At 39.2% G+C, this 24,809-nt stretch overlaps 1 protein-coding gene across 2 annotated transcripts in view; it reads right to left on the reverse strand.

The window, feature by feature from the left end:
• Positions 1–24,397, reverse strand: part of RASGEF1A (RasGEF domain family member 1A) — a 155,761-nt gene extending 131,364 nt beyond the window's left edge. For both annotated transcript variants that reach the window (XM_042033173.1, XM_042033170.1), the window contains exon 1: positions 24,132–24,397. The gene's annotated coding sequence lies outside the window, so the exon portion shown is untranslated. The remainder of the gene's footprint in view (positions 1–24,131) is intronic.
• Positions 24,398–24,809: the final 412 nt, after the last annotated feature.

The raw sequence follows: 24,809 nt of genomic DNA on the forward strand, positions 1-24,809 counted from the left end.
ATAACCAGGATACCCCTGACTCATTATCTTCCCAAATTACAATTTCCTTGAATATGGAAATCGGTTTTCTGCTTCTTAATGCTGAGGCAATTTTACCCTGGCTTTGTTGAGAGTGAGATAAGTGAAAGCGAGGCACGGTTTAGTTGCAGGCAGAGGCAGGTAAATTAGAGAACTGAATAAAGTATAAATCCTGTGTATTTTAGATTTCTGGAATGGCATAAACTGCTGGAAACATGGCGCATGATTCACTTTGTTGAATTTAATTGTGACTAAATTCAAGTGCTAATGCAAGTTTTAGAGTCCTGGATTCATGCAGCCTTATCTGACTTCATAAATGCTGTTGGAACAGCAAATATGCAGGTTTGAAGCCATTGGCATACAAAATCTGCCGTAGGCCCTTTGGTTTTGGCTTTATCAATTAGTTTGCTACTTCTCTGTAAATGTATATAATGTGTTTTTTCAATGTACAATTGTATGCAGATACATTTTAAAGGAAGTTCCATATGAATGAAATCCCTAAAAAAAATAAAAAATATAATTCCTTGTCAAGTGTGTTTTGTTGGGACACACTGCCTACTGAAATGTAGAGATCAACATGTATGAACAAGATTTTTACTTATTTTCCTAACTCATTTGACAGCTATAAAATAGGAGATCATGCTTCTATGGAAAGACATTAAAATAGCAGTAATGAAAAGCTGGCAGTAGCTTTTCAACCGGCCTACTGGATAGCAGAGTTACATGTTCAAAGTTTTTGTCACAAGGCTAATACATTTCCAATAAATCAATATTTCTTAGAAATTTTATGTTAGAACATCTTCTGTGCATGGATCTTAAGGCTTCTGGATTGAATGTAAACACACAAGGAAAATGATAGGTTGGTTTGTGGCACACAGCTGAACAATAAAAATGGTGTATGGGACCTCAAAACCAAGTTGTTTATGTAGCAGGAACAGGGCTTTTGCATCTCTCTTTACACATATTTTTTTTCTACTTGTTCAGTAAGGCCAGGGTGGAGGAGGTATCAGATGTGCAAAGTGTGGTCTGCCAATTTAAAATTCTTTTCCCTCCTGATTGCCCCATCCTGTGTCAGTGAATTCTAGGATCTTGACAGATTGAATGAAAAACCTCTCTTTGTTTTAACTCATTAACTAATCATTTCAACTAATACACTCTGCTCATATTTTTACATAGAGAATAGCACCAATGACCTCATTTTTCCTGTTGCTTAAAGTTTTATAGACTCATGTAAAATCATCCCTTGGTTATACCAAGTACATCTAAGCCAGATGGTGCAATCCTAGTCTACCTAGTTTCCAAATAAAAGACACTCTCTGCCTTCTGACGGTTCCAAAAAATATTTGGAGAAGTTTTTTTTTTTTTCCTTAATAATCGAATGCTTGTAAAACAGCTCAGAGCAGAGGTGCTCGTTAGTGCACACAGCAGGTGATCCAAGGTTCCATCAATTCCTGCCTTCTGCCCTGCTGTCTTGGCCTCCTTCCATACAATTGGCCCTTCACAGAGGTGTGGACAAAATCCATGGCGCGTATTTTTCCCCCACCGCCTACGGAAATCATCTCACACACAAATGCACCCAGAAACTGGGCAGATTCTTGTGATACAGCAACCTCAGTGCACAAATTATTCTCCAGTTTCAAACCAAAAGTATTGCTGGCAACTATTTTACTTCATAACCTACATTGTTCAATACTAAAGTGACAAGCTACTTGTCAGCTAAAATTTTGTTTCGTGCATCAGTGCTTTATGTCCTTAATTATTATTTAGGTTCCTGCTATAACTTTTGTCTGGGTGCCATTGAATGCAATTATATTTACAGAAAGGTGAATATTTTTTTGTTACTTGTGATGATGTGTTTTCGTTGGGTATTATAAATAAAATTTTTGACCTAAATTATTCTTTCCTTTGTACATTGACCTCCTGTGATTCATTTTGCTGAGTAGATTAGTATGAAACACGGAAAAAAATCCACATTTATCTGAGACTACTCTTTCCTTTTGGTTATTATTAAAATCACAATTTTTATTACTAGGAAGAAGACTATACAGTATTATAACTAAGTTTAAAAAGATTTTTCTACAGAATCATATTTATCTTTTAATTAGAGCTATTTTGTTAGAAGCTAGTGAAATTTTACTACCAAGTATACATTTTTTATGCTATTCAAATAATGCTTATGTTCTGTTTCTTCTGGCTGTGCTATACCATCTTTTATTAGTGCCTTCCTCTTTCTCCTCAGTCTCCTTCATATTTTTTTCTCTGCTCCTTCATTATCAACAATATCCACAATCTAAATTTCCCATGTAAACTTCTCTATAGGAGGCAACTTTGTAACAATTGGGATTATGACCTAATCCTGATAATGAAAACATTCTTTCTATTGTGTGTTATGCTGGATGTTTTACTTACAGTAGCTGTGCATTAGTGTTTATGCAAATCTCTTCCATGTTCATATTGTACTGTGTTGTGTAAATGTATCACTTTCTAGGCTGAAATTTTCTACTATGGGGTATCTCTTCTATTTATTTTTTTTTTGAGTGAATAGTGTGTAAATTGATTAAAATGCATGGTGTAGATGTGGAGGGTGCAGTGAAGTGGTTGAGAAGTTGTGTCATTAGGGAATGAGTGAATGGATGGCAAAAGATAAGTCCTAACATCACATACTTCTAGAAGTTAGGGTTTATTTCATGAAAATATTTATGAAGTCAAAGAAGATTTTCCATTTACCCTTGGTGGTACAGGGAGACTGATATATATTAGCTGTAGAATTACAAAGGGGAATTTGGAGCTGTTCATTTCATAAACAGTTGTCCAAGAACTAAACACTTTTGTGAGACTGAGCATTTCCTTTAAGAATTCATTATATATTGCTGTTACTTTTTTAGCAGTTTTCACAGCTCTCCTTGAGTTTGCTTCCTGGTGACACCTGACATGCAGTGTACAAGCAGTTTAGCAGTGCTGTTGTCTGTGAAACCTTAGGTGCTAGGAAGACCTGCTCCAAGAATCACATGCAAATCCTAATGTTGCAACTTGAGCTAAACAAAATTTTCCAATAGAATTAGAACACAGCAAACACAGAGGAGAAACAAATGAGGTGTTTTAGTGCACATCTTGACCCCTGGGAGTCAAGAAGAGCTAATGTACAAGATCTTTTAAGTCCTCCAGTGATAAGTAGTTATGAATTGGGTGTAAAACACAAGCATCTGTTTAACATATCAGAACATTGCCAAGCTGTTGAGGACAAGTAACTTCCCTGCTCTAGTCTGGAATATATTGAGCAGCTTGAGCCAAAGAACAATCAGCTTATTGGCAGGGGGTGGAAGAATGTACTTGGCTTTCCCCTCATATAAATAAATAGCTTAGAGGAGTACACTGGCATGGATGAAGAAAAACAAACAAAAACCCTGTGTATTAAAAATTGGGTTGATTTATATCCATTGGGATTGAGAGTAGCTCAATCTAACACTGTCCAAACATGAGGCAGGTTCTGAATATGTAAAAAAAAAAAAAACCTCTTGAAATAGATGGGTTTAGTTGCATTTGCTACCCAGACTTGGATGCAGCAAAGAAATGGGAAATGATGTACACATGGCCACACAGTGAAGATGCTAGAAAATTGCCAGCTCTGACATCAAGTGACAGGAAGATGGTGATTAACACCACATGTCATACTAAAAGTGTAGTTTCACATTCAGGATGAATCACGGGACAACAATGTGCAAGTTGCCTTTTACCCACTGACTGAAAGAGATAAAAGGAGAAAAAGAAAGCTGGTGAATACTGTAAAGATGGAGAATAGTTACTAAACTTTTAAGGAGTGAAAAGGACAGTTTCCCTAGATTTTTCACTCCTTGATGACACAGGGTGAGGATTCTACTGTTCGTTTGCCTTAGTCAATTTTCCCTGAAATAAAGTAAATAAATGCTACTCTCTTGTGAAAGAAGTAAAAATGATCTTGGTAAAAATGATATTCATCATAAATACTCTATTTTGTAAGGAAGTTATTGTAGTGGGACAATTTTGATGAGAAAGTATTTTAATTGTTTTTTCTTCACAAGTATGGTAGCATTTCATCTCCAAACAGAAACTTTTATACATTGCAAAAGCAAGTTAATATGTCTCCATATGCATCTGAAAGAGTTACATGTAAGCCTTTCCTCTCTGTTTTATACATGCCTTCTCCCCTTTGACTGAACTATTCATTGATCTTTCCTATGCATGGATTATTTTTCTATAATTATCTCTGGGGTATTTCTGGCAGATGATAGGATAAATCACATTGGAAGGGACCTCACAAGGTCTCTAGTTCAAACTTCTGCTCAACTCAGGGTCAGCTGTGAGAACAAACCAGGTTGCTCAGAGCTTTATTTGATCTGGTTTTGAAAACCTTAAAGGAGGATGATGGCAAAACCTCTCTGGGCAGCCTATTCTATTGCCTGGTCACCTTCATGACAAAAATGTTCTTTATACCCAGTCCGAAATTCTTTTGTTTTTTCCAAGTTATCTCCATTGTTTCACATCCAGTACCATCCAGTAAAGAGCCTGGCTCCATCTTCTTGATAACCTTCTCAAGGAATATTCCTTATCTTAATACTGTTTTTTCCTCCTTCAGATTAAAGAAAAAAACCCAGCAGTCAGGGCTTTTCTGATGTACCCCTAGGTTACAGCTGTTACACCTGTCTCCTGTGTTGAGCAATGACTTTTCTACTGTTTGTTACTTTTAGTAAGCAGGAGTCTTAAATTAAAACAATCAGCATTCCTGCCTCATGATTACTCTTTTTAAACTTCTTTGGAATTTCTAGCACTTTGTAGGCTTTACAAAAACCCCAAAACATTGCAGCCTGAACAAAGGCCTTGCAATAATTTCTAGACTGCTCTTCTATCTGCATCATCTTCCTTTCTGATCAGTGGCTCCATCTGGTTACATCGATGCTGATGTAGTGCCTGATTTTAGCTTAAAGAGCAGCACTTCAGAGCATGTCAGGCCCATCTTGGGCATATTTTGCCCAAGGTCATGAGGGAGATACTTGAGCCCAGGTCTTCAAAGAGTGATGCAAATCCTGCAGGCATTCCATGTTGTCCCTGTACCCTTCCCCACCCAGCCCCTCTAGCCCCCCCACTCAGGCTGCACCTTGCTGGTGAGCATCAGAATGTGTTTCAGGGTGCAACTGTTGGCAGAATTTTGCCTGTGTGAGAGAGCTTGAGACTGGTGGGGTGGTGTAGTGTCCTCTCCTTTCAACTTCTCCTTCTGGATCCTCCCAAATTACTGCACTATTTCACAGCTTCCAGGAAGGGACCTTAATATCACTGTTTAAAAAACTCAGAAATGAATATCTGTTGTATGAAAAATGAGCTAGAATGGCAAAGAATTTAGTATTTCTATTTTCTCTCTGTTATATTACTGCGGTTCTCTGCAAAAGGTCTTGCATTCTGTGCATGTTGAGATAGCAGGAAGCCATGCAACTTTGATGTTAATTTCCTTTTTCTTGGCACAGAAATGAGAACAGTAAAAATTGGGCAATAGCAGTATTGAAACGGGGTAATGTCTTTTAAAGGTTCTCAGCAGCAAACTATATCTGCAAAGGTTAGGGCTGTGCACGGTTCAGTAAAGTTCTGCTTTCCACACACATATCAACAAACTATGCAACTAAGGGCCAGCATCTCTCTTATGGGTGTCTGCTAAAACAACAAAGCAAAAGGGCTCACAAGATTAGTAATGGCATGAAGAATCTTTTTTCCTCTGGATATGATGACAAAAAACTGTTACTCTCTGTCATCTGTTTGGCTCTTTGTACTCAGTAAACTGATGGGTCTGCCTGATGACTTGTGGGCAGCTGCCCTCACCACGCAGCTGGCACTCCCTGACAAGCATTCAGTAAGGCCAAGTTTTGTATGGCTGGAGATGTGCAGTGCTATCCTTATCCTTAAATCCATCCCCTTGTGGCTGTGATTGATGTAATTTGGCTGTCAGAGCTGTGGAGGCAGCTTGCAGTGCTACTGTCCATGCTATACTTGTCTCTGCTTTAATGGAATGGTTCAATTTCCATGGCTGTATTAGCCTGGCTTCTTTCTCAGGCACAATACAATTCCTTGAACATGACACATGTGCACTTTTACTTAATTACCAAAACAGCATTTCTCAAATAAATAAAAAACTCCAATACTAACTGACTTCTCATATAGAGTGTGATTTGATGCAGTGGGCAGGCAGTTAGTAATTAGTTACAAAAGTCAAAGGGCTTATTTTTTTCTTCATTTTCCTTAGAATCTGAAATCTACCAAAGCTCCCTACTTCTCTAAATCTTTGGGACATAATTTAGTGTCATGCAAAGATGCCTATACTTACCATTTCAGCAAGATGCTTCTCAAAAGAATTAATGAACTTGGATGGAGAAGTAATTAAGGCATTTCTGCTAGTTTACTGGCTGACAGGTTAGTTTGGGTGTCTCTGCATTACACTATGTGGCACAGACAGAGCATGGTACATCTAAAGAACTACTCTTTGTCAAGCCAGATTTTTAGTCCTCTTGTAGTTTAGCTTTGATGTTCTACTGCCAAGGGCTCTGGGTTACTCAGTGTATGATATTCTGCTTGAACTTTGAAAGCCTGAATATTTAGGTCTTGCTTTCAACTCTGGCATGAGGTTGTTGCCTGTGACCAATCACATATGGAATAAAAAGAAGCTGCAGAGACACCCTTTTATTTCATGTGTTGAATATGTCTGGCCCTCCTGCCCTTGTAAGCTTTTATTTCAGACACTTGCCTTGCATATGTGTAAGTAAATAGAGGTGAAAACTCTGAGCCATATCACTCCAAAATTATCCCAGCTCTCCTCCAAACCAGCCTGTGTACCATCTAGAACTCTTAGGAAACCCAGGGACAGTGCTGCATATAGTGCACACCACAGTTAAACCTGAACCATGCAGCAGAGGGACACTGGCAATAAATCTCACTTGTGATATTAGGAAGGGAACTTTCCTGAAAACAGGCAGTGTGCTTTCAAGAAATATTTCTTAGGGTTTTGAAGTAGGGACTTGACTGTCCCATTTAGGTACCCCGGCCTACTAATTATTGTGGAAATTGTTTTATTATAAATCAAAATGTTCATTCTCGACTGGAAAAAGTTCAGTCTTTTCCAATGAAATGTCTTACGAGAAGTTACAATTTCTTGAAACAAAGAAAATGAAAAAAAAACCCCAAACTTTGTAGCAATATTGGTGAAAAATGCTACTCTGTGAAAGCTACTGTTAATAAGATGTGAAATCAATACTAGTTAAGCTCATGGACATTTAACATCCATTTGACAGTTTTTACATCCTTGGTAGTTTCTAGTCCTATAGTCAGAATATTGCCCCATACTACACAGCTATAGCCTAATATATACCTATACATTCTCTCTGAAGTTTTAGGTGGATTTCTTTTTGTTCACAGAAATCCTCAAAATGTACATTTTGGTAGAATTGAAAGCTGTCAAACTGCTCTGTGTGCCTGATGTAGGTGAAGTGAATCTGTGCCATGGTATATTAGGCTTGTGAGCTCTTTTTTAAAATGGAAGCTGTTCTGTAAATGTTTTAGGCACAACTAGAATATATTGGGAGAGAAATCCCAATGGAAATAAATGCAGAGTGTGATTGGCTCATGCAGGCTCTCCAAGGTGCTGCCTACCAAAGACATATATAAAGAGCTCAGTCAGCTTTAAAGGTAGGTGAAATAAGCATCTGCTTATCCTAGCAAGATGATACAGCTTGCAAAGACATAAAAAAAGGAAATTTGCCCTGGTGGCTCCTTTGCTATTTGTTGGCAAGGAATATTTGCTGCTAAAATTTTCAAAATGTTGAAGCTGATCTTTCTAACCCTTTACAGAGACTTGGGAGGCTAATAGGGGAGGGAATGAGAAAACTCTCAGAAATTAGTCTTCTTAGCAGCACCTATTTCATCTTGGATTTGTAGTGTGTGTATAAATAGGAGGAGAGTGGGCTTAAACAGCTGAACAGAAGTTTATCCATGGCTTGTTAATTTTACCAAACTAACAAGATACGGATGAAAGGTGCCCAATGGAAACAGGATTTGTTGCAGGGATACAAAGAAATTGCATGTAAGGAGAGTAGAGCCTTCCCCTCTGTATTTGTTTGATACAAAATAAGTAAAACCAGGACTTAATTTAATTTAATTTACCTACCGTATCTTCTGCATATCTCAGGACTAGTATTTTCCTTAGGTAGGAGTGGACAGTGAAGTGGAAATGTAACTGTAGAATCTAAAATGCTGGCTGCCAGGTGTCGTGAGAGTGCAATTCTATTGAGCAGTTTTTGACATGGTCTTAGTTAAGAGTTTGGAAGAAAGCCATTTTTGAGCTAGTATAATAGCTGTGTGAAGTGGAAAGTAAATTTAATGCAGAAGCTAAGTCATTGCTTTGGCCAAGGAAATGAGATGTGAATTCAAAAAAGATCCTTCAGCCAGCTGAAGTTCGTGGCTGTTTTTTAAGCAAGTGTCTGTACACATATGCTGTGGTTGTATTTAAATAGATCCATAAATTTTTAAATATGACATTGTTTGGGAAACTTTATCTGCCTTCTTTGGCTTATAAAAGGCTGAGCAAGTGCTTAGGTGTTCAGAATAGTTAATCACCTCTTCTTGTTTACCATGGTCTATGGTTTGTTATGCCCCAGACTTTTCCCATCCCCTTGAGGTTGGATCTTACTTTATTCATTCTTAAAATGTGGCCGTATTTCCAATTAATAGTTTTGACTGATACTTGAAGTGCTTCAAAGGAGGTATGAAGACGGAAGGGATCAGAGAAGTGCAAACTGTTATTGCTATTATACTTCAGCTAAAACCAAAATTTGCTCTCTCTAGGAACAAAATCTGTCAAAGTTAATATTTATTGTAGTGGACTATCAGCAATTTATTCTAAACTCATGCAATGGAAATGTTCAGGTGTTGAAGACTGCAGAATTTAGCATTTATAAATCTTTGCTTTTTAAAGGAACCAACAGATTCATCATCCATTCATCATAGTTTTTGGATGATGTACAGAACTTCCCTTTCCATCTGACAGTGAAGATTATCCCTTCCTCTGCTTTTATTTTTCCCCTTCAGAGCAGCAAAATTGCTAAGTAATCCTGAAGACAGGAGCTATATTTATAGGCCCCCCAGTTTGCTCAGTGAGAGAAACATTAATGCAAATCAGTTTATGCCTTTTAAAGAATGCTGCAGTCATGTGATCCCTTCCTAAGTCATGAAAGATAAGGTTTGTCAAATTTGGAAGCTCTTGGTAAAGGTATATCCTATTAAACAAAAACCTTTGCTGTTATGAAATGAGAAATACAATTAGGAAAAAAATTGATGTATTTCTTTAGGTAAAAAACTGTGTATTTTGGGGGATTTAATAAAAACCTGTTAGACTATCCCCAACTCCTGACAACCACATCATTTGTGTAAAAGCTATGCCGCTATTTGTTAACATGGTTGCTATGGCAACTGAAAACCTTCATGTCTTCAAGGTAAAATCAGAAGTGCAGTGAGTGTGGAAATGCAAGAAGTGACTTTACACACACACAAATGCATGCTCTGTCTCTTGTTGCTCATTTCACAATAGAAAAGGACTAAAGCTTTTCTCTTTTCTATTTCATTCTGGTGCTGGGAAGGGCCATTGGGAGTTCTGAGTGGTAAAATGTGAAATCCACTGAGGGACTGAGACACTACTACCTGCTGGGCTGCCAGTGATTTCAACAGATGGTATCCAGGTCTCAAAAGAGTCTAATTGGCTTATCATGGGCAATGCACGTGTAACAAGGGCTTAGATAAAGCCAGCAAATACACGTTAACTTGATGACTTGATTTTGTACCTGTGCTTTTAAAGTAAAATATAGCTAAGACAGTACAAATGCATTTGAAACAGCTGGATTCGAGCCTCTTGGAGCCTGCAGTCCTTTACAGGAGTTGTGCTACAAATTACTAAAAACACCTATGATCTATGATGGATATTGCAGGCTGGCACAACCTGTGTGTTTGCATGGGAAACTCTGTGCTGTCCCTGCTCTAGGACTTGTGAGCGAAGATCAGCTAATGTGTCTAAAGCATTGTCATGATCTGCACAATATCCATGGAATCTATATGCTCTACTTTAGGGAAAGGCATGGAATTCAGAAAACTGTAATTTTGTCTGAGGTAGTATAGCTTAGTTAATGAGCTATATCTATCAGTTTTAATGAGCACAAGGATTTTCCCGTTAGTCCTTTGCTGTTGGTAGGATTTTCTGAGCTTTTAAGTTTTATTTTAAGGCTGCTATTTGAGTACCCAGTGATAAGAAAAATAGTCACAGAAATAACTTTCCATTTGTGTGGTTTGCAGTCATCGGGTTTTCAAAAATCTCCATTGTCTGGTTTGAAACTGTTTGGTTTCTACTTCAGGCGCTCCATAATGTGTGTGTCCTCAGTGGTCAACCTAACTTAAAACCAATAAAACCCCCCAAAAAAACCCCCCAAACCCTCCCACCTGTTAGAGAAGCTAATTCTTTGTCTCTGACACATAATATGCCGTCTAGGAAAAAGTAGCAAACATTAAAGCACAAACAAAAATACCTGCCCAAAACTCTTGCAAACTCAAGAGGATAAAAGCCTGGTCTAGAAAGAATCTATGGGCTTGTACAGACCATACAGGAGAAATTACTCTGAAACTGGAATTAAGAGAATTTATTAATTGTAAAGTTTTTGTAGGATTTGAAGCACAGACACCTTCAAATAAGTCTGGGAACAAAGATGACATCAGATGGAAAAAGGAAATCCCCCTCTGGAGAATGACTTCCAGAGATTCACTGGATTCATGTAGTTACTGTTCTCATACTGTGAGCAGGAGCACAGAAGCTGCTTTTGTTGATTTACACAATGAGATTATAGACGAGTGTAGATTATAGCAAGGGGGGAGCAGACCAGGAACCCATGCAGTATTATTTGTTGACCACGATGCTGAAACAGAATTTCCTACAAATCCTTATTCAGTTCCACAGTTCCTTGAAGGATTAGGCACAGGTTCACACATATTTTGCAATATTTGCCGGCTGCTTGTGAGATAGAGTTGTTTGTAACATTCCACAACCTAGTCATAGGTGTATATGACAAGTGATATTCTGCTTTTTGTCATTCTCAGATTTTGTGCTACAGTTTCCAAGTTGTTTTCAAATTTGAAATTTGTTTTTGTAGTTGCTCTCATGTTAGAAAGTTACAAAAATAGGAGTATGAATTAATTAGTGGCACTGTTCTTAAATTGCTTTTTGTATGAAACCTTGAGGTTTGCAGTTAAACACTTGTGTAGGTCCATTCTTCTGGAAAGAAACAGATATGCCAGAAGGTTTCTCTGAACTACTGATCTATATGGAGAGCAAGCAGTCTATAGAAGCCAATAAAGTGGCACCCCATGTCTCCAAATTAGCAAGCAACTAGAGTTTGATTAAAACTGCTATTGGATTCAGTAAGTTAGAGGGTTCTTACCTAGCACTATCTATAAAATTAATCAGCCACAAAATACCCCATGCAGATTGGCAAGCTCTTCATCCAAGAAGTTTTAGAAAATAAGCACAACTGGCACTTCAGATCCCCAGCATGTATGAGAACAGTATGCTTCACAGCAGTTTGTGACAAACCAGCGTGCATTTTAGCACTTCATCACTCATTGAGGCTGTCACACGTGCAATAAATGCACATATATGTCATGCTATTCCTGGCATGCTGCTCCATTGCATGGATTGGTTATGGTATCCATGGTCACTGGCTGTCCCTTCCCTAAGTAGCTGCTTGTTCCTGGTTTCACATATGCTATTTGGAGCACAGCAGGGGATAAGCCTGCACAGGGAAGTTTGCTGTGAAATCTTAAAGGCATCAGCATTGCAAGTAGCCATTATATTGCCCCTGGAGAACGCTAAGGGAAATAATGTGATTATTCATTTGGATCTGAAGCTGTATGATAAAACCTCAAAAGCTATGGCAGCACAGGCTAGAGGAGTTCCTCTGTAACTCAGCATTCCAGTAGAGGCCTGGCTGGGAATTCAGTTCCTAGTCAGTGATCATATGAAAAGAAGGTATGTGTTTCTCTAGCTGCAAAAAGACAGATCTCTTCAAAGCACTGTTTGGTATCTAATTAGTGCTTCTCACACAGGCATTCATTAACCTTCTTCTGATGTGCTGTACAAGCTCTGCAGAATAAGGGAGTCACACTCCTCGCAATTTACAGTTCCAGCTAAACAGTCTTTACAATAGTATTAAGAATGTCCATCCCAGGTTGATCCAGGCCAGTAGCCCAGGGTCTTATTTCCCAACCCGTTATTTATTAACCATGAACTAGTATCGATGTTAGATGGCTGAGAGATGGTAATTTATAGACTTTTATAGTGGGTAGGCCTTTCTTTTGCCATACTGTGATGCTGGAGGAATTGGACAATTTTTTTGTCCAGGTCTTTGATAGGTTCAGGTTAGATATTTTGTTCTGAGCTTCTGGAGTAATTGTGTCTGCAAACTAATGAGATCCTACATTTCACTAGTTAGCCTATTCCCCAGGTACAGAGGGAAATTCTATGCCAGAGTTGTCAAGGTCTGGTTTATAACTTTGGCAGTTTCCAATATCCTTACACATATGGCAATCCAAAAAATGTCTGTCCTGGACTGTTTTGCAGTAGATGCTCCTCGACATAATTCTGGATTTCTGCATTTGCTGGCTGCAGTCAGCAGGATCCCCCTGAGTCAGTCTGTGCACAGCCCTCTGGAGAGGGATTCACAGGGGACGTGACCTCAGTGGGACTGAACAGTGGGGTGGGTAGGAATACGACTTTCTGCAGATCAGAATGATATTTACTGTAGGTCAAACCAGTTTATAATAAAATATTTTGGAATAGTCCTACAATACTGGTAAGGTAGAAGTGGGCATTGTTTTTTGCATTGCCTTCTTTCTGATTGCTTGAGTCTAGATGTTTTGCTCAGGTGATCCTGTAGTACAAGGTCAGTCCGTTCATTACTAGAAAGCAGCATTTCTTTCTCCCCAGAGTTTAATTTCTAAGCCTCAGAGCTGCTGCATTGTAAGACAATAGACGGTTAGAATCGATTTTAGAAAGTTATTGTTCAAGATCATTGCTCAGTATATTCCAAGGTTGCTACTTCATGCTTTTTTATAATTACAATCTCCACTTCACCAACTTATTTGTAATGTTTGGGCGATTTGAACTGAGGTATGTAATAGTTTCATGTGTTGTTCTTTTTTCTATTTTTAGTTTCACAGCCCCCTGTGCCCCCAACAAAAGAAATTTCATCAGACAATTTAATTGAGAAATCAATTATAATAAATAAATCTTGTACTGAATGTTGTGTAGTATAGAGTGTAATCATTTGTCTAAATAGTGCTGCGCATTTCAACTTGAAACAATTTGTCCCTCATAGTTAATTTATAAGTTTTGGTTGTGTCCAGGCTTCAGACGAGTTTTAGCAGTGTTGGGAAGAGGAAGGAAGTAACCACTGTGCAAGTTTGTGGCCTGTACTTGGTGACTTCCAGCAAGATACATCGTTATCCTCAAGAACTTGTGATTAAAAATTACTCCTCCTCTTTTCAGTTCGGTCAGCAGAACGCTGAATCTAATTTTATACCAGTGCTGACCTAATTTTAGGAAACTGTGTTCCTGTGGGTCCTGTGTTACTCCCTAGCCTATTTTCTGTGAGCCCCTCTTACAGGGGAATATGAGGCTTGTCTTGGAGTCTTAAAAACTTGACCAAAGGCAACACTTAGAGCTATTTTCATGTAGGAACTTGCTGCTTGCATCAGCTGTACCCTGCTGTAACCTTTCTTTTAAGGCTTTCTTTAGGTAGCAGTTATTCTGATTTACTGCTGCTTGTGGACACAGTAAAAGACGGAGCACAAAGGGAAGTCAAATTATCTGAATTCCTTTCAACTCAATGATGCTTATTTCAAACGCTAGTATTCAAGTCTTATTGATATGGCTCATTATGATGTGAAAGCTTAGGCCTATAAATAATAAATTAAATATATCATAGCTTACCAAACAAATAGTTTCTAGGAGAAGAGCAAGTGATTCCACTCACTTAGATATTTATTGCACTAGCATTTATACAATGCAGGGGGGAAGGCATTAGCTTGAACCACTTCTCTTGTTTTACAGACAATCCCTTCTTTTTTTTTAAAAAAGTGAGGACTCTTACAGAAATAGATGGCGAACAGAGTGAGCTAGAAGAAAGTGCTCCTTTCAGGGAAGCTAAGCACACTGTGCCTGCTTCCCTTTGACACAGCAAAATGCCATTGTTTGGTTATTGCTTACACACTTTTCCTGTTCCAGTGTACCTGAGTTGAATAGTATCTATTGTCTGTGATAAACTGTGAATAGGGGATGATGAGGTGGTGGTTTCCTGGAAAGGAGCAGAATTAATCCTCAGAATTCCCTATCCCTTATAAAAGGCCTTCTGACTATTTGAAGACTGACAATGTGAGCATTGTTAGAATTCATGTGGCTTGGAAAATAGCCCTGTCCATTTAAGCACATTTTTAGGCTGGAAGCTTTTACACCAGTTACAAATATATTGATTTTTAAAAAGGAATTATTGACCTTTAAAACCCTGGAGTCAGCCGCTGCCTGGCCTATTGGAGACATTTGGTTATTTATATTCACAGAGGCCTAGGTAAGAGCTGGCAGTTTGGAGTCAGATCCTGGGCAGTGATCAGAACTGAGGGGTGGGTGATGAAAGCACAGGATTTACATGACATAGAATTACCCAAGACTCACTACAGAAGGCTGAGATACCACTTACAGGACATCAGTCTATATTCCAGAGTGGGGACCTTAAACTTAATTTCCTTACTGCTTCTACCCTGTTTCTGGAACAATTCCCATACAATCTATGATTGGAAAAAGTTTATTCTTCTCTTCTGTGCCTGTCCCACTTCTGCTGTCATAACAGTAATAACATTTTAGCAGTATTAGGCTCTACTTTCTAAGCAGTTTAGCACTCACAGACATGTATGATTGTAGGTTTCTTAATGAGGGATATATGTATGTAACACTAATTTTCATATTTACCAGAAGATGACTAGGCTATTTCTGCTGTGCCTTGTATTTAATTTTTCACTTCAGAAAAGAAATTATTTCCTAAGTTCAGGCAGAGGAACAATTTTCTGGCTGTCAAAACATATCAAGAAGCATTATACGAATGGGATATTAGTCACTGTGAGTTAACAGTACAGATCTGAAGATAAAAACAGTGTTGTTATTTAGCGACTATACATTGATGATAGATTAATAATACATATTGGGTTGCTTTTCTGTTGATTTTTCTCCTGGTTTTCCTTACTCAAAATGCTCAGCTAGTATCAGAGATGTTTTCAGCCCCACCATGTTAACTGGCATAGAAAGTTTGGCTCTGGCAATCTAAGATGTTCCATGAAAAGAGGTTGTAATGATTTAGCATGGCTCTGAGTCACAACAGGTGAAAATCAAATCCTCACTTAGTTCTACAGCTTTCCACTTTTACACTAGTGAAATACTAGCACCCATATTTCTTCTCTTCAGTATTTCTTTCTTCAGCAGACTACAGTTCTGTACTACTTCAGTACATTTAAGGAGATGTTTGCACCATGTTCCTTGTATTTCAGTGGTTGTTCCTAGGTCTTTTCTTTTTTTTGTGCCTCACAAAAATCACTGTTCCACACCTCCACCATCTACAATAATCTGTTCCTTCTGGATGCAGTGTGGCTTCTGCCATCTTGACAATTTATGGGTACTGAACTGTCCAACAGAAGGATCAGAATTCATGATCCCTATCCTGCTGTCACAGAGAAAATCCATTTGTCCTGCAGTGCTTCAGAATGTGACTGACAGGATGGTGAAAGATGTTGAATTGATTTCTGTAGTGTGGAATAAGTGAATGCTAGAGTGGCGACCGTGTTTTGTCATGGTGTCTGGTCTCTAACAGCATCAGCCCCATCCCTACCCCCGCTCATCTCCAGCAGGCATTATCCCTGCTTCCATTGCCCGAGGACTGTGAGCTGAAGGGTCAGATATCTTGTCAGAAGGTTTGCACCTAAAGACATGTGTTCCAGTTCCTGCCCACAGTAATGGACCATAGGACGGCCCTAGCTTTTGGAGAGGGGACATCTGTTACATCACCTCAATGCTCTATTTGTAATGTTATTTTGTTCCATTTGTGTCCAGTTCTGGGCCCCTCACTACAAGAAGGACATGGAGCTGCTGGAGTGTGTCCAGAGAAGGGGAAGGGAGATGGTGAGGAGTCTGGAGCATGAGTCCTGTGAGGAGCAGCTGAGGGAGCTGGGGGTGTTTAGCTTGGAGAAAAGGAGGCTCAGTGGAGAGCTTATCAGTCTGTACAACTGCCTGAAAGGAGGGTGTAACTGGGGGGTCAGTCTGCCAGTCTGTTCTCCCAGACAACCAGTGGCAGGATGACAGGAAATGGCCTCAAGCTCTACACCAAGGCAACTTGGACATCAAGAAGAATTTCTTCACTGAAAGGGTGGTCAGGCATGGAAATGGGCTGCCCAGGGGAGCAGTGGAGTCACTATCCCTAGAAGTGTTCAAGAAAGGCCTGGATGTGTCACTCAGTGCCACGGTTTAGTTCACGAGGTGGTGTTCAGCCAAAGGTTGGACTTGATGGTCTTGGAGGTCTTTTCCAACCTTAACAATTCCGTGACTAGTATTTGTTTTCTTTTTCTTTTGTATCCATTTGTATATTAATCCTTATTTCTTTATTGATTCATCCCCAAATCTGCTATGCGTCAGAAACCTTGAGAGTAATGAGGGAGAAAATACCTTTTTCTTTTCTTTTTCCCTTTTCCTTCCCCTATTTCTTTCCTTCACTTTCCAGTGTGCTCTATTGCTCCCTTTTTGCCTCAGCTGTGTTCATTTTATTCATTGGAAGCAGCAATCCTGCAAACAAATTTTTCAGAGAGCTGTAGGGAGTGCTGAGGGAACTGATGATTTTCCTCTGTAAATCCTACTATAATGCTGCACAGAGTTGTCTCTCTTTGCCCTGTTTTTTCCTACTGTGTAGAAGCCATCCCTCCATTTTTTTTTTGATCCTTTATGTTATGTATGCATTTGGCTCCAGACAACTTTATACGTTCCCTTTGCAAGAAATTGCACAGAGAGCTAATGTTTATGTTTACCTATTGAGGGGCAGCACTGATAATCTTTTGATTAATGTTAAACCCAGCAGTTATGCCTCTTTCCCCGTTATGTTATCCAAGAAACAATGCTGAGGGAAAAGTACATTATTCAGGTAGGAAACTCCCAAAATTAGTAGTGTGATGCGGCTGCAATTTTCCCGAGACTTCTGAAATTATAAGTTTTGGCATTTTTTTATAGCAAGTGGTAGAAGCACCTGTCATCTCTTTTTAATTCTAGCTCAGGTCCTCTAATGAGTTTTCTTTTCTTTTTAAAGTTTCTCTTAGCTTTCTGTGAGAAATGCATTTTGAGATTAAATTGCTGTGTTTAGACAGGATGAATATGTTGCAAGGTAGGGGGCTTATGGTTAGCTGGCTTGAAGAGACAGGGATGGTGCCACTCTGTTGTGATCAGCAGCTGTAAGGTCTTGCACTTGCAGCTTGTATTATCATTTTTTGAGATCTGAAACTATTTTTATTATAATGAACTTACCCATATAAGATGCTAGGTTTGACACAGGTAAAATTGGATGAAGTGATGGAGTTGCTGTGGTATGCTGGAAGTCAGACTCATTCAGTGGTCCCAATTGACTTTAGTATTTATGGATCTTTCTCCTAGTTTTGATTTTTTTCTTTTTTTTTTTATCAAATATCAAACTTCATTGCAAGCACAAAAATCCAACTTAATTATTTTCAGCTCCTGAGGTTTCAAACCCATTAAACAGCAGAGAGTCTCAGTAATTGTTTTATTACTAAAACTGAAAGTGTAATAATACTACTGGCAACAGAGGACAGTGAGCAAAACAATGAGAGAAATGTAAAGGGTAAGTAGAATCATTAAAGCTGTTTCACACAAGATAAACACCAATGTCAGGTTAATATTTCAAACCACAGACAGCAGGTTTAATTAACTCTTTCTTTCATTTCCCTTGTGAAGAAACTAGTTGTAGCAATATTTGGCTTTCTTAGAAGTGCAAGGCTTTCCGTATTGCTTCCTTTCCTCTCAAATCCGTTACCAGCCTTAAAGAAGTTAACAACTGGAGCATAGTAGGTGCTTTCTGCAGTTCCTGGTAACACGGAGGTTGTCTATTTTAGTTCTGTCCTGGCCCAGTTCTGTTCTGTTTTGTTCTCCAAGAGCAGTAGATGGGATATGCACAGTCCCAGGTGGCTCCTGGCAGGGTATGGCATTGTTCTGCTGCACACACCCTGGTGGTGTCCCCAAGAAGGAAGCCTGAACTGTGTTCTGGCATGGCAGGGGCCTGTGTGTTTCATGACCTGAACTGTGTCCTGGAGTTTTATGGGATAATTTCTTGTTTACTATAGATTCAGCGTATTAGACATGACACAGTTGTGATTGTAAAGTTGTGAGGATGTGATTGTACGCAAGGCAGAGTTTATAGGTGTTTAGGAACTAAAGAAAGGCTGCTCAAATCTTCCATGTTCTTTTCTATTTATGTGAAAATGACTATTTAAATTTATTATTTTCCTAAAACCTTTCCTCAAAGATGACCAAATGTGATTTGTAAGGCTGTGGTTGCATTTCTGTTTTGAGGGTGTTTTTTGGCTTCTTTAGGATCTGGAACTTTTATGGTCTCATACATGAACATGTATGTGTATACAGCACACAGTTTCACAGGATTTTTGAGTGGTTTATCTTTTTGAGTTTCATGACAGAATTTGTAGTGTTTACAACTTAGGAAAAAACTCGAGTCTTTTCATTCTAGAAGTTGGAAAGAAGTCTTTAACAGAGAGTTATGTATCTCATTTTCTGTTTCCACCATACACTTTTTTTTTTGCTCTTGTACATCTTGATGCATTGGTCTTGTCCCATAAAGCTCCAGTATCTCTACAACACACAAAATCATTTGCTACATGATTTCAAGTACTGTGTGGCTCCAGGGTCCAAGCTTCCCTATAAAGCAACAATTTACTTGGCTTTCACTCTGGTTGCTTCACCGTGTGGATCATGGTATTGTCCCTGGTGTAACCTACAGATCACTTGGATGATGCATGTTTTGCTAAATGTTACCCAACATTGCTGGTGCCCTGAGGAATAAGAACATTTTTCTCAAACACACATCATTAATATGAAAAGGTTGGGAAAGACGCGAGGAGAAATGGGAAGGAAAAGCCATATAGACCTTGCTGAGTATAAATGAAAATTCATATCATGTCTAGCATCCATTTCAGATGTGTCAGTCAGGAGAACTATTCTAGAGAGTATACTCCTTCCTCTCAGAAGTGTTTCCCTTTGGACAGTTGTTAGTTTATTCACACAGATTGTCTTTAACACAGCGTTCCTAAACTAGCCAACAACTCAGTAATGAAATTGCCTCAAAACCTAAAGAGAATACACGTCTAGCATACTTAGCTTCCTCATGATTTTTGAGATTTGAATTACAATCAAAAGAACACAAACAAGCAAGCTGATATTGAGTGAGAAGACTTTTCACATGTTAATGAAATGAATGAGAAGAAAAAAAAGTATTTTCCTGTTGGTTCAGTTTTGAAAGATGTCAGTTTTCACAAATGGAAATTATTTGACAAATCTTGAATATGGGAAAAGCCACTTTGTGATGAACACAATATTGTTTTTATTTTGTTTGAGCAAGAAAGAACTAAAACAGTGTCTTGGAATCTGCATCATCTGTGTTTTATTTTAGAGAAAATACAGACCACTGTTTGGATTAAATAAATACAGAACTAATATAGGTTTTAATGGAAAAATAATTAGTCCTAACAAAATAATTAAACAGAAGCCTGAAATTCCTGATTTTATTTTAAAGAAGAATACGTTCAAACTAAGTTGTGACTGAAATTGGACATACTACCTTGTATTTATATTAGATTCTGACACTATTTCCATGCATACATACTGAGATACACTACACATTTGTTACATTACTCCTTTATGTTTCAGTTGGATGTACTCTTCACTGGTGTAGGTGGTCAAAGTTTTAAATTCTATTGGATTGAAAATGCTAGAAGAGTGTGGTAAAGTTTGTTGAAAAATGCAAGAATTGAAGGTGAAGAAAGCAACAGTTCTTATCCAACAAGTACACTCATCACTAACTTACAGTGTGTTTGAAAGATACCAGGAAAGAGTTTTTTACGCAGAAAGTGGTTGGGCAGTGGTCACAGCTCCAAGGCTAGCTGAGTTCAAGAGGTATTTGGACAACTCTTAGGCAGAGTGCGTCTCTTGGGGATGGTGCTTTGCAGGGTCAGGAGTTGAACTCAATCATCCTGATGGGTCCCTTCCAATTTAGCACATTCTACGATCTTATAATTCTAAGACTTCTTTACTCTAATTAAAGAAAACTGTTCTCCTCAAAAGGCAATGCCTAATCATGAGGGTTGGATGCCTGTTTTGCATCACTTTAACCTTACTTTAACCCCTATAAACATCCTCAGTCTTAGACTAAGATTAGATTTGGTCTTAATTGATGAGAACATGTTACAAGAAGGTCCTGGAAAGCAATATAGCAAGTGTGCAAAATGTCCCCTGTTCTAAAAATAGGGCCTGTGTAAATTCAACTTGAAATACCATCTTTATGATGATTAATAGAACTGTTTAAAACGTTATTTGTAGGTGCAGTTGGCTTACCTTATAACACAGTACTATGCAGTGGGGAGGAGATAGTCTTGACTCTGTTCAGGGTGCAGGGAATGCATCTACAGCTGCTGGAGCTACAGTGATATTAATAGAGAGCTATGAAAGTGGCTAAGTGTGTTTATCTCAAAGGAGATGAAACTTTGTCCATTTTTGCAGGCCTCTGTGCAGAATATGGTTTATCAAGTAGTTGGGACAGATTTGATACCTTCCTAGAGGTTGTTATCAAGAGCTTGTTCATTCCTGCCGTGTAAAACCCTGTTGATTTGTTTAATGCCCTTAATCTTTGGATGGAGCTTTATGTTCAAATGAAATATACAGAAATATCAGAGAAGTGAAGACCTTCTATTTAAGCTGATTTTTTGAGGCAAAGAACTTGGCTGAACATTTTTCTTTTCTAAAGGAAATCAGTTATAAGGTTGAATCCATTTAACTAACCACAGCAAGATGTCTGCCTCTCCTGAATTCAGTTTCTGGAGGTGAAATGCCAAGAGGGATGTGAAACTCAGAGCTGAAGGAATCCCTGGCCACCCATCAGAGCAGCTGCCTGACTTTACTTTTACCTGTTTTTTGGCTGGATTAATCTTGTAGGCTCAAGCAGAGCTCCAGAGTTGACCATGTGTCTGTCTTACAGATGTTTCCTCCCAATTCCAGTGTACCAGCTATGCAATCTTATTGCTCCCTGAACATGTTTCATTGATAGCAGATTCTCCATTTGGAGTAAAATAGGTAGGACAGTAGGTAGCATTGTGCTAATTTTCCTTGTGTTGTCCTCCCAGCTCACCAGTAAATGAATGACCCAAGAACCTGATCATAGAGAAATAACACTGGAAGTGTTTGTTTATTTTACTGAAAAATATTACGCCAGAAATGAAGCTTCACAGAAAGACCAGTGATAACGCCATGCCACTCATATAAGTCTTGCCACCTGGACCACAGCCAGACCATTTTTCTGTCAGTGATACTAAATGCCATACGTTTCTTTAATAATTCATGTTGCAACAAAAAACCCCTCACGTTAAAGCATGTGTTTCTGCTTTACAAACAGCTCCTTGCACGTGTGCTGACTTTGCAGCTGCTTCCTGCAGTCTTTGACTTCTGTAATTAGAACAACTGGCCAGCCCAGCTAATGATATTAAACTGACTGGTCTAGAATGTCATTTATCTCAAGGGTTTAATTTGCTGAGTACAGGGCAGCACAATACAAGGCTTGCATGTGTGATGGATGTAACTTGGGGTTTTTTTATCTCTTGTTGCTAAGTTACAATAAACTGTTATCGCAGTAAATTGTCTGCATTTAAATGGACTAAGATTCCACCTGAAAGGAGCCACCCAGATGAAAACTGATAATATACTGATGTCTCAGAAGAAAGGAAAATAACACAGAAAAGCCCAACTTGTGAACAGGATAATTTTGTATTCTAGACATTAGCCAGACAGGCTCAAAAATAGCTGCTCAGACCCCAGAGACTATGACATGTGCTTTACTAGCAAGTGACTAAGAGTTGGTGTACAATAAATAGGTACTAATTTAAAAATAAGTTGCATGAATATTATCAACTGTTAAAAGAATCACAATGATCTGTTTTCTGAATTGTACTTTAGAATTACTTTCCCTGGAAATAACCTGATACCCTTGCAGTCAGGCACCATATCTAAATGCTAACAAAAAGAAGTAAGTAAAAAAAAAGTCTCTGCACTTGTCGAAATTACTAGGAATAATCTTAAAGCATAGTGTTGGTAAATGCTTTCCACTTTTACAACCCAAAAATTGTACCATATTCTGATGGAAAATGATGTAGAATCCATGCTGACACATCAAGATGTTGTCCTACCTCTTCCTGAAGCTCTGTATTAAATTCCTGAAAATTCTCTGAAAGAGGAACCTTTTTTCCCCTAACCTATTTTAAAGAGTGCATGGAGGGGGCAGTAGCTACAGGGAGTGTTTATTGGTGCCATGTTTGAGTTCATTCCAAAAATATTGGTGCTGGGTCAACAGACTGTGGGTCTTGGTGGCTACTAGGAAGCTGAGTGGTGTTTTTTTGTTAATTGCTGATACCTGTTTGGTCACCTCCATGGGTGTGATTAATGTGGTACCTGTCATCTTCCTTGAGCAGAGAGTCCTTTTCACGGCAGTAATGTCAGGGCAGTTTTTTGTGGGTTTAAAAGTCCACCCTTAATAAACCTATTGCCAGTACTCAGAAGGTCCGGACAAATAGAGCGTGTAGGATATTGCAGAAAAATAACGTATAAGAAACCCAGATAAATTCAGTTACAATTGGGATACTTTCCACACTACAGCAAACCTGTAAACCAAACCAAATGTCTTCCACTGCAGTTACACCATTAAAGATCCAAAGGTAAGATCGTGGAATTCTGCAATGTGCACCAGCTGGTTTGATACTCTGTTTATAGATCTAGAAAAGCATGATGCTGGGTTAATTTTGAAGGTGTCACCCTCTGAAGAAAGCCATTTGGTAAAAAGCATTGGATTGACAGAAATGAAGCTGTAGACATTCAGTGAAAGATTTCCATTAAAATCACAACTAAAAACTGTCAATCAGCCCCAGAAGAAACCTGCTTAGATAACTCTGCTAGAAATACTGTACCTCCTCAGAAAATGGAAGAATATTTTGCTAGGATTTCAGAATGGGGAGAAACAGCTTTTCCTTTTACTTTAAATTGCTGTGCCAGAGACATTTACTGTCCTTGCAAAAACCCTCCTGCAACACTGAATTTTTGATTCACAGCAGAAAAAGCAGAGAGGAATGCAGACAGAATATATAGTGCAGCACTGCCTGTGCTTCAGCAGACTTGTTCTGGTGCTTTCAGCAAGCACTACTTTTGAAAAGCCTGAAAATGGATCGTATCTATATGAGATCCCCTCAGAGAGAGAGGGAATGACAGGGAAGCGTTTCCGCGGACTGTGGAATTTCAACTCATTAAAGTGATGAAACAACTGCTGTGGGAATGAATCCACACGGAGTCCATGACAGACGCCTGGTACGCTCCATTCCCAGCAGCACAGCACAAAAGCCTCATCATTTAGCAATACTGAGAAGCTTCTTGTATCCACGGGAGCAGGTGGTAGTGCAGCCACAAAAGTTGCATTAAGGGGAGAAAATGCAGTCACTAGGTTATATTTTGACCTGCCGTCTCTCCCTGCGGGGGTAGCTGGGTGGTACACACAGGGTTAACACCAGAAAGACACACCGATGGCATGTAACGCCAGGTGTTCAGACACCCACCGAATTACTGCCGGTGCCAGCTTTTGTACACAGCTTGGCACCCTCGAAGTGTTGGGTGGCTGTAGGGTAAAAAAGACACTTAAATCTCTTACCTTGGTCTAGTCCAGTGTAGCTTTTTGGTTGTTCTCCGTCCACTATCAGAAAAAGAGAAATTAATGCCAGATTCCAGTGAGTCATCCTAAATGACAGAGTAGGCTCACTCCTCGCACCGGCTGCTGGCTGCCTCTGCTGTGTGACAGCTGCCGGCTGGCTGGGGAACAAGCGTGTCCCATTCTGCAGCCTGCGGCAGGGGGAGAGGGGGAAGGCAGCGCCGGCGAGAGGAGCTGGGAGAGAGAGCCGGAGAGAAGGACCAAAAGAGAGAGAGGAGAGGAGAGAGGCAGGAATATACCATGTGGCTGTGTGCTCCCTTTCCCCGCCTGGTGCTCAGTCTCGCAATGCGCTGCCGAAAAGTTACTTTTTAATATGTGATGTACTCTCCGATTCTAGAGCCTCCCTGCTCCTGTCTTCTCTTTAGTCTGTACTGGGGGAACTTCTCGGCATTTCGGCAATTCCATTATCATCTCTCTCCTTTGGAGGCTGGCATGGAGGCTCTATGCAGAATATGTTCAGTAAAGGACATCTCTCTGTGGCTGTGTGAAAAGCAGCACTTGGCTCCTTGCAGCAATTTCATAGGCTGTTTATCTGGGAGTGGGAAACCAAGGGCGAGGGTGGTAATTCTGGGATCAGAGGGGGAAAAAAAAATAGGGAAAGATGTTGGGAGCCCCAAAATT

Source organism: Corvus kubaryi, unplaced genomic scaffold (genome assembly GCF_017639235.1).
Source record: "Corvus kubaryi isolate FWS band 111438036 unplaced genomic scaffold, C.kubaryi_AGA036_p1.0 37357, whole genome shotgun sequence".
Taxonomy (NCBI): Eukaryota; Metazoa; Chordata; class Aves; order Passeriformes; family Corvidae; genus Corvus; species Corvus kubaryi.